Consider the following 5462-nt stretch of genomic DNA (forward strand, 5'->3'; position numbering starts at 1 on the left):
GCATGGTGGAGCTCCACACGGCATCCCATTTTGCCCATAAACAGCTCATATGTGACCTAAAGCATGGGTTTTTTTGGTAATTTGTGGAGGCACACTACCCCTTGGCTTTCCTATAAATAGAGGGGGTGAGGGCTGCCATCTCTTCATCCCTTTCTCTCATACACATGCCATGACTTGTCTGGCTTCTCTCTCCCTCCCAGCGAAATAGTTTCGTAGAGCCGAAAGGCTGTTTGGGTTCCGGCAGGAACTAGTTCTGGACGGCGAAGCCCTGCTGGATAGCTGACACCGTATGTGTGCAACCCCGTAGAGAGATTGTAGTTTCGATCTTTTGCCTGAGGGGCTGTTCGAGTATCCTCCCAAAGGGCTGTCCGAGTTACCGTCCAAGTTTTGAGGGTCCTCTCGAAGGGCTGTCTGCGACATCGTCCGGGGGACTGTCCGACTGCCTCCCAAAGGGCTGTCCGGAGAGGGAGTACATCCTCGCGGTTGGGAGGTTGTAAATCCTGGCTGCGGGGATCTGCACCTACGATCTCCACCGACTCTTCTTTCGCTGCACTACGAGTCGGTACGGATTAGATCAAACCTTGTATGCAGTCTCCATAGTGGTCCTTGGCGTGCTCGCTATATCAGAAATTTTTATTTTCTGTCGCTTTCCCCTATAGTGGCATCAAGTGTCGTGCTATGCGTAGATGCGGGTTACGATCTAGAATACATGGAGATGTATGGGTATTGCATAATATAACTTTGGAGTAGATGAGATCTATTGCTGAAAACTATTTATGCGGGTGGCAGATGAAAGCTGTTACCCGATATTCTTGTTGCTTCCCTAGAATTTGCGTATTTCTGATCTTGAAACGACATGATGGAATTTCACAAAGTTCTGGCAATCCACGATCCTGATTGATCAACAAAGTGCTATCAGGTCTTTGGGTTCCACCATAGTTGAGAGAAAGATGAAATTGTGCGGACAAAAGGGCAATGCAGATATGATCTGCACGGGGGTCATGCGTATGACGACGTTTAGTATGGGTTTTGAGATTTTATTATCTCGTGCTTCATACACCCCCGAAAAGTTAATCTAGCGACTTGAATAATCATACTTGAAGATAAACGTTGGTAGCTGCGGTTTAAGTCAAAACCTTAGAAGCCACGTAAAATAAAATTTTGCATAAACCGATTAGAGGCGTCTAACTTGGTTTTGTAGGATGGTTTGCATGTGATGTGGTATAGCAAGTCTCGTATTAATTCGATTATGTATGAGATGATTGTATGATGTAATTGACATGACCTACGTGTCATGATTCGGCATGATGGCTGGAGCCATATAATTGTCACTTTAATGACCTGCGTGTCAACCTTAAGTAATGCATTTATTTTATCCGCTATGGAGATAGCAATATTATCTGGTGCATCGACAAGGTGGTGGAAATCTTCGCAAAGGTGAACACCGACGCGAATGCCGAAGACGAAGAAACACTTGACTTCTTCATCAGAAGAGGCTATACCATATCATGCTATTATGAATTGCCTGAGATGTTTATCCCTCTTGATGCACCCTTCTTGATTGCGCGGTAGTCGCTTTTTATTAGGGTGATCTCTCACTTAAAATATCAAGTAGTTAGTGTTCTCCCAAGTGCAGCACCGTCACAACATCTATCCTTTCGGGGTGCGCCATGGGTGCATGGGTACGAATGATTGGAGAAATGTAAGGTGGGTGAGGTCAGACCTCGTAGCAAGATCACTTGGTTGTCTTGACGTTCATGGCAGGATCGTCCTAAGCTCGGAACACACGCATCGAAAGATGAACAAGAGTCACATAGAGATGTGATTGGCAAGTTGGCCTACCAATTGAAATACTCATCATGAGATGATGATTCTATGACTTTGAATTGATATTTGGATCTTGAATCACTCAAAATAAATTTTGAGAGATATTGATTTGAGTGGGAGCACACTTTAGAATAATTTTTTTATTCACTAGTGCACATTTCATTATAAACAATGTCTAAGTGAAACTTGTGTTTTCCGTTCTAGATCAAATGGCTCGCAACACCACGTTCAACTTAGGCCCGATGTTAGAGAAAGAGAAGTTAGCTACGACTGGAAACAACTATGCGGACTGGGTGCGTAACCTGAGGATCGTCCTCAGGAGCACTAAGAAATTGTACGTGCTTGAAAATGCTCTTCCAGCCAAACCGGCGGCAGAGGCCCTGAAAGATGAACAAAATGTCTGGGCCACTAAGGATGATGATCACAACTTAGTGCAGTGCCTCATGCTTGCTTGCATGAGTCCAGGGCTTCAAAAACGTTTTGAATTCCATAAACCCCATGATATGATCCGGGAATTGGATGCTCTGTACAAGGAAACCGCAAAGTCTGAACGATTTGATATCATGAAGGCTTTGATGGAATGCAAGATGGCTGAGGGTAGTTCAGTTGGCGAACATGTGGTCAAAATGATTGGCTATTCTGAAAGGCTTAAAGCCTTGGAATTTCCACTTCCACCTGTCCATATGATGGACATGTTGCTTTCTTCACTCCCCCATCTTACGACGGTTTTGTCATAAACTACAACATGACAGGGATGGAGAAGACACCAGAAGAGGTGCTCGCCATGCTGAAAACTACAGAAGGAGGACTGCGGAAAAATCGCAAGCAAGTGTTGCTTGTGAATAAAACCGCCAGTTTCAAAAAGAAAGGCAAGCCAAAGAAGGCCAAGGGCGCCGGTATGACCAGCTCCCAAAGAAACTCTAAGGGTGGAGCCAAGAATGAAACTGAGTGCTTCTACTTCAAGGGAACAGGTCACTGGAAGAGAAACTGCAAGAAGTATCTGGAAGATAAGAATACTGGGAAAACTGGAGAAGGTATAATTGTTATACAGGTTAATGTTATTGACGTTTTGCTTGCTAGCGAAAATTCTAATTCTTGGGAATTTGATACCGGATCGGTTTCTCACATTTGCAAGTCGATACAAGGGCTTCAGAAGGTGCGCAAGCTGGAAAAGAATGAAGTCATGATGCGCGTCGGGAACGGCGCTGGGATCGCCGCTCAAGCCGTCGGCATTATGCCTCTATGTCTCCCTTCAGGATTTATCTTAGAACTAAGTAACTGTTATTTTGTTCCACTGTTGTGTAGAAACATTATCTCTGGATCATGTTTAGTACACGATGGGTATTCGTACAAGTATGAGAGCAATGGTTGTTCACTTTATTGTAAGGATATGTTTTATGGATTTGCACACACTGTTGGGGGCCTTTTCATACTAAATCTTGAATGTGAAAATGATATCTTTAACGTGAATGCTAAACACCTTAAGAAGGCTGATACCACCACCACTTACTTGTGGCACCATCGGCCTGGCCACATCGGAAAGAAACGCATGCAAAGACTCCAGAGATATGGAGTTTTACCGTCCTTTGATTTTGAATCATTTGACACATGTGAAGCTTGCCTGATGGGGAAAATGACCAAGACGCCGTTCACGTGTCATCCTGAACGGGTGGGTGAATTATTGGAAATAATACATAGTGATGTATGTGGTCCAATGAGCACAGCCGCACGGGGTGGGTATTTCTACTTCGTGACTTTTACTGATGATTTAAGTCGATATGGCTATATCTACTTAATGAAGCATAAGTCGGAAACCTTTGAAAAGTTCAAAGAATTTTAGAATTTCTGCGGTCTGATCGCGGAGGCGAATATCTTAGTCATGAGTTTGGCCAACACCTGAGTGACCGTGGAATTGTTTCACAGGTTACGCCTCCCGGAACTCCACAGAGAAACGGAGTATCGGAAAGACGTAACCGAACCCTGTTGGACATGGTAAGGTCGATGATGTCTCTTACAGATCTGCCGATATCTTTTTGGGGTCATGCACTAGAAACCGCCGCTCACGCACTTAACAGAGGACCTTCTAAGTCTGTTAAGACGACACCACATGGGATGTGGAATGGGAAGACACCCAGTTTGTCGCATCTTAAAATTTGGGGATGTGAGTGTAACACCCCTATGTAATGGAGCTACAATAATCCATCATGATGATGCTAAGCTACTGAGATTTGCAATAATAATCATGTTGGGTTAATATCTAATTTCAAATTCCTTCTTTGAATTCCATTCAAATTCAAAGTGCAAAATGAAGTTGCTCAAAACTTGTTGGAAAAATGTTCACCTTTTAGCAAATAATCCAAAACTATTTTCTCTTAAGGAACACAACATCATCTTCAACTCTAAATGGGCCTAATACTTTTAACAGAGCCAAAACAGCCTTTTAAACTGCCCTTTTCTTTTAGAATAAATCCAAAGGGATTCAAAACATTCCCAACATTTTGTGGCAGTGCGCAATAATTCTTTGGAATTGTTTTAGCCAGTGGCATATTTTTGCAAAGTCATTTGTGGCAAAAATAAAATGCAACAGCTGCTGGAAAAAGAGAAACAAAAAGAAAAAGGAAAAGCAGAGGGGAGAGAAAGCCCTGCCCCACTTGGGATTCGGCCCACCCGAGCTAGCTGACCCAGCTAGGTTGGTGCGCGCTGCTACAGGGGCTCGTCGCCACCCGACCACCTCGCCGGCGACGACGAGGGGATAAGGCCCCGCTCCTCCCCGCCTCCTCGATCCCCGCCTCCACTCACCCCCACGGCCCCTGGCGTCCCCGTCCATTCTCCCCTCCCCTCTCGCTCGCTCTCCTTCAACACCGAATGCCTTCGTCTCTGTGCTGCATCGCCACCGTGAACACCGCCACTGCCTCGCCTCGCCGATATGTAGTAGCACTCCGCCATGGACCGCTACACCGTTCGGTGCCCTCCGTTGGAGCTGGGAGGCACCGCAGTTATGAACCCCCTTCGTCCCCATCTCCGACGGCAACAACAACTCGGCGACTCTATGGCGCGCGCTTCTGCTCCTCAGCCGTCCAGGGCTTTCCGTAGCTGCGCGGTGAGCCACCACCTTCTTGTCCCATTCTCCATCTGCCCTTGCGCGGTCCCTAGCCGTCTCTCCCACCGTGGCCGAATGCGGCGCCGCGCGGGCTCGTCGGCGGCGTCCTTCCGGTGACCTTTTGGTCATGGGGTCGCACCCGTTGGACTCGCCGCTCTGTGCAGGTCCTCCCCATCCTTTCCTTTTGCACTGTAGCGCGCCATAGCACCTTTCCGCCGCCGACCGTAGCCGCTCCGCCACGGACCTCATCGCCGGCGACGTTTTCGGCCAGGTCCGGCGATGCCACCACCATCACTCGACGCGCGGCCGAGTGGCCGTTCGAACGTGCCTTGCCACGCCCCTCCCTGTGCGTCGTAGCGCGATCCCGACGAGGTCCCAAACGCCACCACCACCACCACTCGTCGCCGGCACCTCGACCGACCACCCCTGACCCCTGCAACCGCCGCTTTGGACGTGCGACATCACCGGCTTACGAAATCCGCCTCGCGCGCAACGAACAGACCACCGTGGCGCCGTTCCGGCTAACTCCGGCGAG

General features: G+C 47.7%; 1 pseudogene; it reads left to right on the plus strand.

Moving 5' to 3' along the window:
* The first annotated feature begins 2069 nt into the window (after window positions 1–2069).
* On the plus strand, window positions 2070–3800 carry LOC147986195 (uncharacterized; annotated as a pseudogene).
* The last annotated feature ends 1662 nt before the right edge of the window (window positions 3801–5462 follow it).

Source organism: Triticum urartu, chromosome 2A (genome assembly GCF_056163025.1).
Source record: "Triticum urartu cultivar PI428250 chromosome 2A, HENAU_Tu73, whole genome shotgun sequence".
Taxonomy (NCBI): Eukaryota; Viridiplantae; Streptophyta; class Magnoliopsida; order Poales; family Poaceae; genus Triticum; species Triticum urartu.